This window comes from Anolis carolinensis, chromosome 2 (genome assembly GCF_035594765.1).
Source record: "Anolis carolinensis isolate JA03-04 chromosome 2, rAnoCar3.1.pri, whole genome shotgun sequence".
Classification (NCBI taxonomy): domain Eukaryota; kingdom Metazoa; phylum Chordata; class Lepidosauria; order Squamata; family Dactyloidae; genus Anolis; species Anolis carolinensis.
In genome coordinates this window covers 182980553-182995429 of record NC_085842.1, presented here as the reverse complement: position 1 = coordinate 182995429, position 14877 = coordinate 182980553, and the positions used below count along the sequence as shown (strand labels likewise).

Below are 14877 nucleotides of genomic sequence, written 5' to 3'. Positions count from 1 at the left end.
AGTCATGAGTGGAGTGTCGCAGGGTTCCATCCTGGGCCCAGTTCTGTTTAACATCTTTATTAACGACTTAGACGAAGGGTTAGAAGGCACAATCATCAAGTTTGCAGATGACACCAAACTGGGAGGGATAGCCAACATTCCAGAAGACAGGAGCAGAATTCAAAAAGATCTTGACTGACTAGAGAGATGGGCCGAAACTAACAAAATGAAGTTCAACAGGTATAATTCCAAGATACTTCACTTCGGCAGAAAAAATGGAATGCAAAGATACAGAATGGGGGACGCCTGGCTAGACAGCAGTACATGTGAGAAAGATCTTGGAGTCTTTGTGGACAACAAGTTAAACATGAGCCAACAATGTGATGCGGCTGCTAAGAAAGCCAATGGGATTCTGGCCTGCATCAATAGGGGAATAGTGTCTAGATCCAGGGAAGTCATGCTCCCCCTCTATTCTGCCTTGGTCAGACCACACCTGGAATACTGCGTCCAATTCTGGGCACCGCAGTTGAAGGGAGATGTTGACAAGCTGGAAAGCGTCCAGAGGAGGGCAACTAAAATGATCAAAGGTCTGGAGAACAATCCCTATGAGGAGCGGCTTAAAGAACTGGGCATGTTTAGCCTGCAGAAGAGAAGGCTAAGAGGAGACATTATAGCCATGTACAAATATGTGAGGGGAAGTCATACCGTGTTTCCCCGAAAATAAGACAGTGTCTTATATTATTTTTTACTCCCAAAGATGCGCTAGGTCTTATTTTCAGGGGATGTCTTATTTTTCCATGAAGAAGAATTCACATTTATTGTTGAACAAAAAAATGAACATTTATTATATACTGTACAGTAGTTGTCATCACAAACCAACATAACTAAACCAGACAAACTGTGACTCCTGTCAAGAATTTCTTGTTACTACCATTATTTCCATATACAACTGGTATGTACATTTACCAATCCCTGCATGCTATGGTGTTTTGTTTGGCTGGCGCTGGGCATGCTTCCAAACAAAAGCTTTGCTAGGTCTTACTTTCAGGGGAGGCCTTATATTTAGCAATTCAGCAAAACCTCTGCTAGGTCTTATTTTTTGGGGATGTCTTATTTTCGGGGAAACAGGGTAGGGAGGAGGGAGCAAGCTTGTTTTCTGCTGCCCTGCAGACTAGAACGCGGAACAATGGCTTCAAACTACAGGAAAGGAGATTCCACCTGAACATCAGGAAGAACTTCCTCACTGTGAGAGCTGTTCGACAGTGGAACTCTCTGCCCTGGACTGTGGTGAAGGCTCCTTCTTTGGAAGTTTTTAAGCAGAGGCTGGATAGCCAGATGTCGGGGGTGCTTTGAATGCGATTTCCTGCTTCTTAGCGGAGGGTTGGACTAGATGACCCATGAGGTCTCTTCCAACTCTACTATTCTATGATTCCAAGTTGCCCAGTCTTCTGTGTGCCCAGGAGGGAGTCTCTCATCCGGAGTCAGCCACTGATTGAGGTTCCAGGTTTTAGCCTGCCACTTTTGGACTTTCACTTGCTGAGGTGTTCCTGTGAGTATCTCTGTAGATCTCAGAAAACAATTTCTTGATTTAAGGCATCGGCGATGATGCAGCATATCTCATTAAGAGCCACATCTTCTGTTTTAATGTGGTGATATGTGTTCCACACTGGGCATGCGTACTCAGCAGCAGAGTAGCAAAGAGCAAGGGCAGGTGCTTTCACTGTCTGGCTGTGATCCTCAGGTTGTGCCAGTCAGCTTTCCTACAATATTATTTCTAGCACCCACTTTTTGCTTGATGGTCAAGCAGTGCTTCTTGTAAGTCAGAGCATGGTCCAGGGTTGGTGTGCTGCAATGCTCCAGTGGGATTCCTTCCCAGGTGATTCTCAGAGCCAGAACCGGCCTGAGGTAATTTCAAGTAGTAGGCAAACCTACTACTTGGCGCCCCCCCCCATTTTGGCGCCCAACCCCACCCCCACCCCCACACAAACCAGAGGCGGCGGCTGCGGTGTGGCTGCGGCGGCCATGGTGCTGGTGCACACTCTCATGCTGCCTGGAAGGCGGGCCCAGGAGAGCGTACGCCCTGCGTGCCGATGCACGCTCTCCTGGGCCTGCCTTCCGGGTGACATGAGAGCGCACACGTCGCCCAGAAGGTGGGCCCAGGACAGCGTGTGTCGGCAAGCAGGGTGGGCGGGTGTACACGATCTCCTGGGCCAGCCTTCTGGGTGATGTGCATGCTCTCACATCACCTGGAAGGCGTGCCCGCCTGGGCTACATGAGAGCATGCACGTCACCTGGAAGGTTGGCCTAGGAGAGCGTGCAGCGGCACGCAGGGCGAGTGGGCGTACCCTCTCCTGGCTCCGCCTTCTGGGTGACTTGAGAGCGTGCACGTCACTTGGAAGGCGGGCCCAGGACAACATACACCCACCCACCCTGCGTGCCAACGCACACTGTCCTGGGCCCGCCTTCCAGGCGATGTGCAGCCAAAAGAAGATGCAAGATGGCAGCAGGCGGTGGCGGGCAGTGCCGGCACTGCAGTGGCACCGTGCTTACACGGTGGCGCCTCAAGAGCGCCCCCTGTTGGTGTGCGCCTGCGGTGGGCGCCTACATCGCCTCGCTGTTGGACCGCCTCTGCTCAGAGCTCAGAGCTTGTCTGTTCTTAAGGTGAAAAGCACATGTCTGCGTTTTAGATGGATTAGGGATGAGCTGGTTTTTCCTGTAATAGGCAGTAAGAGCACCTAAAGCTTCAGAGAGCTTCTATTCAACCATTTCAAACCTCTGATACGATAAATCAATAGCATACTGATTGTACCTTGCCCCATGCCTACGGAGGATCTCTCCCAATGGCTTTACGCCCATTCCTTACTAGTATGAGCCCTTCCAGACGGGCCCTATCTCCCAGGATCTGATCTGATTATATGAGTCTGGCAGTGCGGACTCATATAATCCAGTTTCAAGCAGAAAACCTGGGATCAGATCCTGGGAGATAGTGCCTGTCTGGAAGGGCCCAGAAATATACACTGCTCCTGGACGTGGAGGCTCTCTTTCCTTGGCGGCCTTTCTGCCCTGGTGTGGGGCTCCTCAGCCACTCCCTTCTGCCTGTGATTCCCTTACAAGGCAGGGCCGGAGAGATGCTGGAAGGAAGGGAGGCGAAGGAAGGAGAAGAGAGGCGGGTCCGGCTGCCAAGGAGGGAGGGAAGAAGAGGGGACTTGGGTTGCTTGGAGCATGGGCTGACTCCGGAGGGCGCCCAAGACTGCCAGCAGGTAAGGAGGCAGAGGGAGGGGGGCACCAAGGTTGGAAGGAGTGGAGGGAGGAGGGAAAGGATGGGGTGGCATGTTGCCCCCCACCGCCGCCCATGCGCGCGCACATCCCACGCGAGAGGGAGAGCGCGAGAGCCACGCAGCCCACTCCTCCCACCAGTCTGGGAGCCGCGCGCAGGATGCGGACGCCCGTGGAATGTAAACGAACCCGGATTGCAGTGGAAGAGCGCTGCGTGGAGGAGGAAGGGGAGAAGCCCCGAAGAGAGTGAAACTCTTTGGACAGGTAGGTGCCAGGTAGCAGCACACCTGGCGGAGGAGAAGGAGCCGGGAGGGAAAAGGTGAGCGAGGCTGTTTTACAGAAGGGAGAGGGGTTTCAATAACATCATCACCATCATTTTGATCTCAGTGGAGAGGCAAAAGCACTGGGGTTGCCCTTGGGTTGGGCACTGGCAGCATAGAATCCCAAGAAGCCTAGACTCCCGGGCTTGGAAGAGAACCCCACGAGCCATCAGCCCTGCAGGAAAAGCACAATCAAAGCACCCCCAACAGATGGCCATCCTCTGCCTCTTTGCTCATCTTGGTGGCACTGGCAGCCTAAGCAGCGCCTTCATCAAAGCCTAGACTCCCAGACTTGGAAGACAGCCATCCCAAGGGCCATCCAGTCCCACTACCTTCAGCCCTGTAGGAAAAGCACAATCAAAACACCCCCGACAGATGGCCATTCTCTGCCTCTTTGCTCATCTTGGTGGCACTGGCAGCCTAAGCAGCGCCTTCATCAAAGCCTAGACTCCCAGACTTGGAAGACAGCCATCCCAAGGGCCATCCAGTCCCACTACCTTCAGCCCTGTAGGAAAAGCACAATCAAAACACCCCCGACAGATGGCCATTCTCTGCCTCTTTGCTCATCTTGGTGGCACTGGCAGCCTAAGCAGCGCCTTCATCAAAGCCTAGACTCCCAGACTTGGAAGACAGCCATCCCAAGGGCCATCCAGTCCCACTACCTTCAGCCCTGCAGGAAAAGCACAATCAAAGCACCCCCGACAGATGGCCATCCTCTGCCTCTTTGCTCATCTTGGTGGCACTGGCAGCCCAGTCAGCGCCTTCATCAAAGCCTAGACTCCCAGACTTGGAAGAGAGCCATCCCAGGGGCCATCCAGTCCCACTACCTTTAGCCCTGTAGGAAAAGCACAATCAAAACACCCCCGACAGATGGCCATCCTCTGCCTCATTGCGCATCTTGATGGCACTGGCAGCCCAGGCAGCGCCTTCATCAAAGCCTAGACTCCCAGACGTGGAAGAGAGTCATCTCAAGGGCCATCCAGTCACACTACCTTTAGCCCTGCAGGAAAAGCACGATCAAAGCATCCCTAACAGAGGCTTAAAGGCCACCTTGGTGGCTGAATGGGTTGGCCAAAGATTACAACCCAAGAAGGCTGTAGGCAACAGGTGTTTCCCCGTGTGCTCAAAAATAACCCCACACTCGGAGCACAATAGGTGTGCACATAGGTGGAAAGTGCGGGAGCACACTGGGTATTTTGCTGCCTTCAAGTCACCTGTGGACCTATGGCTGGTGACTCTGTGAGGTTTTCTTCCTCAGAGGGAGTTTCGCCATCCACATTCTCTGAAATCTAGCCTGCTGTGCCTGGTATTCCTTGGCGGCCTCCCATCCAAGGACTACCCAGAACTGACACTGCTTAGCTTCCAAGACGCAGAGGTATTTCAGACCTTTACCGGAGCGTCGACCTCAATGGGTTCTCAGGCGAACTGCTACCACAGGCACTATTGACAAACTTTCTGTGGGTCTAGGGTGCTTCGAGGGCTTGGTGCTTGCTGATGGGCAAAGAGTGGGCATCTCTTTTGCTGCAGATGAATCCATGTGTATTTCTGTGGATCTGTTTTGAGACTTCTCTCTCTCTCTCTCTCTGTGTGTGTGTTTGGCAAAGCCCTTCCTCCTCAACTTGTATCCAAACAGGTGGATGCATCATTTTCTGAAGAGCTGGATTTGCCCGTGTGTGAATGTGCAATGTTTGTTTAATTAATCTGTTTTTTGTTGTTGTTGAATGCATGCACGAGACTGGCTTGCCTTGGGCTTATGTGGTGGGGCTGTCAAATATGTTTTTCCTGTCCTTACTCACCCCATTCATCCCTCCTTCTGTCCACACCATTTCATTTTGTCCCTGCTCTGTTACCTGGAATCCATTCTCTCCAGCCATCTCTTCGCCCAACCATCTTCTTGACTGCATCCGTCTCCACGTGTCCCTCTGACATGCTTATCTGCCTCATTTGTAGAAATGCTCCTCTCCTTTAGCTAATGCCCCATCGTCTTACATTTGCCCCAGCTTTCATGCCTGCCTCCATTTCCATCCATCTGCCTATCTGCCATTACAAGCAAATCCATTTGCTCCAGCCATCCCCATTCATGCCTATTTATATCATATGTCTGTCTCCGTATCGATCTTTACAACATCAGATCGCTCTTTCCATGATGATACACAAACACATGCAGAAACTTCCACGTTTTTCCTGCTCTTGGTGTTTGTACCAGAGTCAAGTGCTTCATACGACACACATAATGCATAAAGAGGTAGTGAGAGACATGTATCCATGGTTTTTCTGACGCATCCTTCCATGTAGGCTTCCAGAATACTGTGAATTGACACCTGTATGTATGTAATATTTTGTTAGCATGCAATAACACATCTGTGTTCATAAGATACAGCTAGCATGTTATAGTTTCCACATGCAGGAAATTATAAAATTTCTTTCCACAAAATAGCATCTCAAACACCATATATACTTGTACAGTAGAATCTCACTTATCCAAGCCTTGCTTATCCAAGTTTCTAGATTATCCAAGCCATTTTTGTAGTCAATGTTTTCAATATATCGTGATATTTTGGTGCTAAATTTGCAAATACAGTAATTACAACATAACATTACTGCATATTGAACGGCTTTTCCTGTCAAATTTGTTGTAAAATATGATGTTTTGGTGCTTAATTTGTAAAATCATAACCTAATTTGATGTTTAATAGACTTTTCCTTAATCCCTCCTTATTATCCAAGATATTTGCTTATCCAAGCTTCTGCCGGCCCGTTTAGCTTGGATAAGTGAGACTCTACTGTATGTTATTTTTCAATGGCGGCACTGCAAACCAAACAACAACATACAATGTTATCTACACATGCTTTCACACAGTTTCCCAAAATGTAGGCAGCATGGGGAGGCAAACAACAAAAACATTACAGCTTCCCAATAGAGAATCCACATTAATTAAAAATATGTAAAAGCAATCTAATATATCCTTTCTCCACACCTGACATATAGCTATAGTATACCCAGGTTCCTACACAAAAGGCATTTTCAGCCTTTCACAGCTACATATCCAGGAGGTAACTGAGTAGTAGGGTTTCTAAAGAGAATATGCAGTCCTTTAGTTGCTGCTGGATTGTAACTCATATCAGTCATTGTGAGCATTACCATTGGCTGGGAATGATGGGGACCCATAACATCTAGAGCAGGCATGGGCAAACTTTCCAGGTGTTTCCTACAATTCCTAATAGCCGGTAGGCTGTTAGGAATTATGGGAGTTGAAGTCCAAATTACCCACAGGGCAAAGTTTGCCCATGTCTGCTCTAGAGTAAGGGCTCTCAACTTTTTTTTTATTCTACAGACCCTTTTGCCAGTCAAGTGAAAACCTCTAACCCCTTCTCACAATGTAACAGCAGATAGATTTATGGCACACAACACGTATTTTAATGTTAAGATTACCCAAAATTACATTTTCCAACTTTCCCATGATTGCAATCCCTGATAACCTAACATAGTGTAACATCTGTTCAAGCAGTCATTTTCGGCAAGCAATTAGGAATTTGAATAATGCGATAAGAAATGAATACTACTGTAATTCATTCCATATATTCATAAAAGAAGGAAATGCTAGATTTTAGTTAGAGGCCAGAGAAAATAAAGATAAGAAATTATTTTTTTTTTCAATTCAAGCTCATGGCACCCTGAATTTTTCAATGGAAAATGCCTGATCTAGAGGGTCTCAAGTTATCCAGTCTTCATTTATAAAATGCAAGCATAATATAATTCCCTATTTCTTTTATTCTAAGACGCCATTGATGGCAACACACACATTAATTTCAGTACCAGCTATATATATATATATATATATATATATATATATATATATATATACACACACACACACACACACACACACACACACACACACACACACATACATATATATATATATGAATATGATCATCAATTCTAAAATTCACTCTGTTTTAAATATGTTTATATGGGGCAAATGTTTGTCTTAGAACTGAAGAAATGCAGTGGAGTATTAGGTGGAGTGGGAGCCCCTAGTGGCGCAGCGGATTAAAGTGCTGAGCTGTTGAACTTGTTGACAGAAAAGTTGGCGGTTCAAATCCAGGGAGCGGGGTGAGCGCCCACTGTTAGCCCCAGCTTCTGCCAACCTAACTGTCTGAAAGCATGCAAATGTGAGTAGATCAATGGAAAGAAAGGTAATGGTGCTTCATGCAGTCATGCTGGCCACATGACCTTGGAGGTGTCTATGGACAATGCTGGCTCTTCGGCTTAGAAATGGAGATGAGCCCCAACCTGCAGAGTTAGATACGACTAGACTTAATGTCAGGGGAAACCTTTACCTTTTTACCTTACTATCATTACATTATGATAGCCTGAGATGGAAAAACAAAGTGCCGTCACCCTGAAAAATACAGGGCCCAGGTAAGGGACCTCATAACTTAACTAGCTCAGCGCCTCATTTATCCGAAATCCGGAACTTGCTTCAACTCAGATATTTTAGGAATCTGTCAGAAACATTGTTTGCTATGAAGACTAGTTTTCTCCACTCCCCATTTTTGGCTCTAGCTACTTAAGAAGCCAGAGAGCCAATGTTAGGAGTCCAGGGTTCGAATCCTAACTTGGTTATGGAAACCCACTGGCAGTCACATTTCCTCAGCCTCAGAGGATGACAAGTGCAAACCTCCACTGAACAAAATCTGCCTTAACTTTGTCATGAGTCAGAAATGACTTGAAGGCACATACCAAGAAGAATTGAAGAAGTCAAATGGCTGTTCTTAAGATGTTTTAGAAAAGGGACATTTGGATCTGGTTTCTTGCAGAGACATCCCAATACATATTGGGGAGGAGAAGTAATTAGTGGCACAACCTGTCCAAATGAAAGTGCATTGCATCCAAAACAAGTCATGTTCTGAAAGTAGAAAACCCTGTTCTTTTGTAAAAAAAATTAAAAAAATTAAATAATAAGCAATGAAACAATGGACTACTTGCTGTCCTTTCCTGAGATTCAAAATCTGCTTCCTGAGCGGTTTGCCTTTCCCTGCTTAATGATAGGACTAGTCCTGTTCCTTCATAAAAGGCTATTAAATTTACTTGCTCACATTACAACCTACTCATAGGACATTTACCAATCATATTTTATTTATTTATTTACTACATTTATATCCCGCCCTTCTCACCCCGAAGGGGACTCAGAGCGGCTTACAAATTAAATTTACATACAATATTATATTATTAGTATAGTACAATACTGGCAATAAATTACTATATTGTACTATATCAATATATTGTAATATTATTAGTAATATTACATATAAAATATAATATATAATTAATATTATTAAATTGTATTATTAGTATTATATCGTATTACAATATAATACTATATAATACAATATTATACACACACACACACACACACACACAATATCTTGGCCATAAAATTCATCTTTCTTCTAACCTACACAATAATAATAATAATAATAATAGCAACAGCAACCTTATTTTTATATCCCGCCTCCATCTCCCCAAAGGGACACAGGGCGGCTTACATGGGGACAAGCCTGATCCAACAAAAATTAAAATCAAACATAGATTAAAACATATCTCAATAGAATCAACAACATTATAGAAGACAATAACACAAAAACAGCATAATCAACAACCAATAATCTGTGCAGTGATAGGTACTTAAATTTGGGGAAAGGGAATTGGGCAATAGAATTTCAGAACAGGGCTGGTGAACAAAAATGCGAGGTAATAGTAAATTGTAAATTAAATAGTAAATAATAAATTAAAAGTAAAAGAAAGGTCACTGAGGTCTGTGGGTCTCATAAAGCCCTCAGTCTCTTTTTGAGGACCTTCAAAACACCCCCCAAAACATAAGACTCCAATTTTTGTTTTCAAAAAAGAGAGTGATTTTCCATCCCCAAATGCTACCGTAGGAAGTGTCATAGTTTTGCTCATCTTCCCCTCCCAAAGATAAAGACATTGGCCAAGAATGAAATGAGGAATCCTATCAAACCACTTCTGGTGGTGACAGCAGTCTCTGCTTGGGTGTCATGATCGTCTCCATTTCTAGGCTACGGGATCATTTTTCACACACAAAGTGTGCTTTGTAGTTCTGCAAAAGAACATTTCCAGGCTGGCATGCTACAGGTGATACATACATCCCACTAATCAAGAATGTGCAGCCTTGGTGTACCCATTCACATTCAGTCAGAGGCATTTTGTGTTGAAGCGCAGTGCTAGTTTTTAATTCTGTGCCGGGCAGCTGCTGGAGGGGGGCTTTGTGCCTAACAGGCAAGAGAAATGGCACATTTCCTATGCCAGTTCTGTGAGAAGGCTAAGCTTCTCAGTTCTGTGAGAAGGTCAGCAAAAGACAAGAGGGATCCTCTCTTCTCTGCAGGAGTCTACCGGATACCATACAGCTGTGGACAAGTCTACATAGGGACCACCAAACGCAGCGCCCAAACAAGAGTCAAAGAACATGAAAGGCACTGCAGACTAATTCAACCAGAGAAATCAGCCATAGCAGAGCACTTGATGAACCAACCTGGACACAGTATATTATTTGAGAACACAGAAATGCTTGACCACTCCAACAACTATCATGTCAGACTACACAGAGAAGCCATTGAAATCCACAAGCATGTGAACAACTTCAACAGAAAGGAAGAAACCATGAAAATGAACAAAATCTGGCTACCAGTATTAAAAAACTCAAAAATCAGAACATTAGATGGGAAACAACACTCTGAAGACATGGGAGCTAGGGGTAGTTAACAAAGAATTCCCCCAGGCAGAAAGTAGCTAGTAGATGTAGCCATTCAGTGCAAATTAGGGTGATTAACTGGAACATTTACGCTGGCCTCCACTGACAGAAGTTCTTCCCTCACCCTGGACTTCCCATAGATATATATAAACATTCCTTGCTTAGTTTTTCCTTACCTCACAACCTCTGAGGATGCCTGCCATAGATGTGGGAGAAACGTCAGGAGAGAATACTTCTGGAACATGGCCACACAGCCCGAAAGACATACAACAACCCTGTGATCCCGGCCATGAAAGCCTTCGACAACACAGGCTAGGCTATGTTTTGGTGGAGGGCAAGCAGGTTTTATTTATTTATTTATGACATTTATATCCCGTCCTTCTCATCCCCAAGGTGGGACTCAGGGCGGCCTCACACTCAGCAGTCATTAGATGCTAGAAAACATAAAATTTTAAACAATTACAATTAAAAGCAAATTAAACATTAATTAAAAACATCAATTTAAAAAGCGTAATTCAAGTCATGATCCTGGTCTGTCCATTATAAGTCATAAAATCATTTTTACTATTAATGTTTCACCTGCTGCTCAAATGCCTGGTCCCACACCCAAGTTTTACGTTTTTTTACGAAAGGACATGAGGGAGGGAGCCAACCTGATTGTCAGAGAATTTGCAGCACAGCAGTAGTTGGATGGAAGCAGTGGAACACAGAACAAAGAGACACTCAAAACTATTTACAAAGTTTTACTGTATGCAGCAGTAATCAACACAAACAGACTTGCAGACAACAGACGAACACAGGATTGTTCTGTTCTCCAACAGAACTTGACTCGAACTCTAGGCAGACAGAACTCAACTGAATTGAACTGAACTGATGTAATCGTTATGCACAAACATTTGTGTCTGGATACTCCCTAGTTCCAGCCACACATCAAGGTCATCATAGCTTCTTGGCTATTAACTCTTTCCACACTATGGTACATTCTGGATGATGCAGTCAGTTGCAATACAAGTATGGCACAAATTGCATTTAAACACTATCAATACACAAATCCCACATTAACAATTATTTCATTAGGGAGGGAGTTCCACAGTTGGGGGGCCACTACTGAGAAGGCCCGGGCTCTCGACCCCACCAAGGTGGTGGGATCGAGAGCAAGGCTTCCCCGACGATCTTAAACTGTGAGGCAGATCATACGTTCGGACAAGTACGTATACACTGCTCTTTGTCCCCAACTATCCCTGTCACTACAGGTCAAACTAGATGAGATGGTGGCAAATGCAGAGGGGATGTCCTATTCTTTAAACCAGGTGATCTGGTTTTCTCTTTTTCATTCATTTGCTTAGAGCAGGGGTCTCCAAACAACGGCCTGCTGAGTGGATTGGGCCTTCCAAGGCCTTTTACCTACCCCCCACCCTAAACTTGAGACAGGGTCGCCTTAAATTTTAAACAACTTGAAGGCACACAACAACAACCATCCTTATTACTGTATATACTCGAGTATAAGCCTAGTTTTTCAGCCCTTTTTTAAAGACTGAAAAAGCCCCCCTCGGCTTATACTCGGGTGAGGGTCCTGGTTGGCATATATTTGGGTCAGCTTATACGCGAGAATATATGGTACATTTATTATTTTTCTCTATTATTATTGGTATTATTATTACATTTATTATTTTTCTCTATTATTGTTGCTACTATTATATTTATTTTACTCTATTATTATTATTATTATTAATAATACATTTATTATTTCACTCTGATCTTATTATTATTATTGCATTTATTATTTTACTCTATTATTACTTGTATTATTTTCCTGTATTTATTATTATTATTATTACATGTATTATTTTACTCTATTATTATTAAAAGGATACATAAGCACATTTACATTGAAGAAGATGAGAATAATGATTTGATCAGAGTTGGACAGTCTTATCTTAAATTTGAGCTTTATGTAAATATTCAAAAACATTTAACCTACTGGTGCCTCAATTAATGTAATTTTATTGGTATCTATTTTTATTTCTGAAATTTACCACCCTCAGCTTATACTGGAGTCAATGTTTTCCCAGTTTTTTTGTGGTAAAATTAGGTGCCTCGGCTTATATTCGGGTTGGCTTACACTCGAGTATATACGGTAACATAACATAACATAACATTAGCCAAAAGCAGGCTCGCGCGTCCTATTTAAATACTGGTAAGCTTATGTTGGTTAAAATTGTTCTTCATTTTAAATATTGTATTCCCTTTCTTTTCTTTTTTTGTACTACAAATAATGTATGTGCAGTGTGCATAGGAATTCATTCATGTATTATTATTATTTTTAAAAAACTATAGCCTGGCTCCCCAGCAGTCTGAGGGATGGTGAACCAGCCCTTGGCTTCAAAAGTTTGAGGATCCCTGGCCTAGAGCCTTTCACATTCAGTTCTTGGGCAGGGGTATCCAAACTGTAATATGGGAAAAGCCATAGAAGAGGAAGGTTTTCACTTTTTTCCTCTATGATTTCTTCCTGATCTATATTGCAATGTCATCAGGTAGAGAAGATGCTTGGGACAAAATATCTATGTGCTCCTTTAAGGCTGGCCAATAGGGTTTACTTAAAACAGCAGAATATCTTGGCTTGATCCTAGCATCTTGGGGTCTGCTAGCAGTGCCAGCACATATACATAAACAGAAAAAAACCAAATTAAAGAATAATATAACAAAAAGGAAGGGTGAGAGAAAACCTGCATACAGTTGCTTCTCCAATTTTGCAGTTTTAACTCTTGCAGATTTGATTATTGTTGTTGCTATTATTATTATTATTATTATTATTATTATTAGTGTCAGGAGCAACTTGAGAAACTGCTAGTCGCTTCTGGTGTGAGAGAATTGGCTGTCTGCAAGGACGTTGCCCAGGGGACGCCTGGATGTTTTGATGTTTTTACTATCCTTGTGGGAGGCTTCTCTCATGTCCCCACAAGGAACTGGAGCTGATAGAGGGAGCTTGCCCGATCTCCCTGGATTCGACTTTGAATGGGGACTTCAAAGGGCAGAGAGGAGAACAGTTGAATTCAAACTGGCAACCTTCAGGTCAGCAACCCAACATTCAAGTCATCTGTCCTGCAGACACAAGGGTTTATCCCACTGCGCCACCGGGGGCTCCTCCATCATTATAATTATAATGATATTATATAATAATTATAATAATTATACTAATTATATTATATTTATTTATACCCTGCTTTATATCTCTCGACGAAGACTCAAATAGCTTAATACATTCTCTCTTGGGCCCCTTCAACACAGCTGTATAAAATCCACATTGAACTGGATTATCTGGAGGTGTGGATTCAGATAATCCAGTTCAAAGATGATATTGTGGATTATCTGCCTTGATATTCTGAGTTATATGGCTGTGTGGTAGGGCCCTATGAAACTAGGTTTTCCAGCACAAATCTATGATCAATTTCTACCATAAATTGACCATAATGTTGTTTGGAAGACCTTGAGATTCCAAGATAGATGTCCACTTGAGTTCCAAAATAGAATTGCAGTAGAGTCTCACTTATCCAAGCTAAATGGGCCGCCAGAAGCTCGGATAAGTGAATATCTTGGATAATAAGGAGGGATTAAGGAAAAGCCTATTAAACATCAAATTAGGTTATGATTTTACAATTTAAGCACCAAAACATCATGTTATACAACAAATTTGACAGAAAAAGTAGTTCAGTATGCAGTAATGTTATGTTGTAATTGCTGTATTTACGAATTTAGCACCAAAATATCACAATATATTGAAAACATTGACTACAAAAATGGCTTGGATAATCCAGAAGCTTGGATAAGCGAGGTTTGGATAAGTGACACTCTACTGTAGTAAATTTTTAAATATTTCCCAGGGATCTTGTGCCCCTTACTGCTCCTTCCATGAAAGTGTAGGACCTATTGTATTTTGTGCATTAATTTTTTTAATCACTTGGGTAGCATTTAAAAAAAATTAAAATAGATTTGAACCCTCTTGTTCTTAAAAGGGCAGCTTTCTCCTTCAGTCCTTTTCTGTATACAATCTTCTGACTCAGAGGTTAGCCATGATAATGTTGGCACCATCACCCAAAAGGTTTTTGTGAGACTACATGCCATTTTTTCAACATGACCCGTGGGGCTGGGTATATTTCATCTGGCAGTCCATAAGAATTGTGCAAGATAATACGCTACTTCCACGAGGTATAAAATGCTTTACAAATTTGACCCTGATCAGTCAGCCCCTCTTATTTTACAAATTAGTAAAAGAAGGCCATCTTTCCTAACAATCCTTTCCTCCCCCATCTCTTGTGCATAAACGGCAAATCGGTTTTGACATTAATGCGTAATCTCTTTCTCCCCGCCAGCCATTCTTTTATCACCGATTATCTTTTTGCTGTTTCTTGCAGATAACTTAGAACAATCGTAGCTGCTGTGAGCATATATGACATTAATGCCTCATTTTTATGCACGCTCCTTGGTATTTGTGAGAACTGAAGAGGAATAAATACAAGTGTGGTATT

General features: G+C 43.4%; 1 protein-coding gene across 2 annotated transcripts in view; it reads left to right on the top strand.

The window, feature by feature from the left end:
- Positions 1 to 3089: 3089 nt before the first annotated feature.
- Positions 3090 to 14877, top strand: part of pnck (pregnancy up-regulated nonubiquitous CaM kinase) — a 48577-nt gene continuing 36789 nt past the window's right edge. The window contains exon 1 of one of the 2 annotated variants that reach the window (XM_062971256.1): positions 3090 to 3239. The gene's annotated coding sequence lies outside the window, so the exon portion shown is untranslated. Of the gene's footprint in view, positions 3240 to 3343; positions 3520 to 14877 lie in introns of those variants that run through there. The other variant, XM_062971255.1, reaches the window with a different exon arrangement.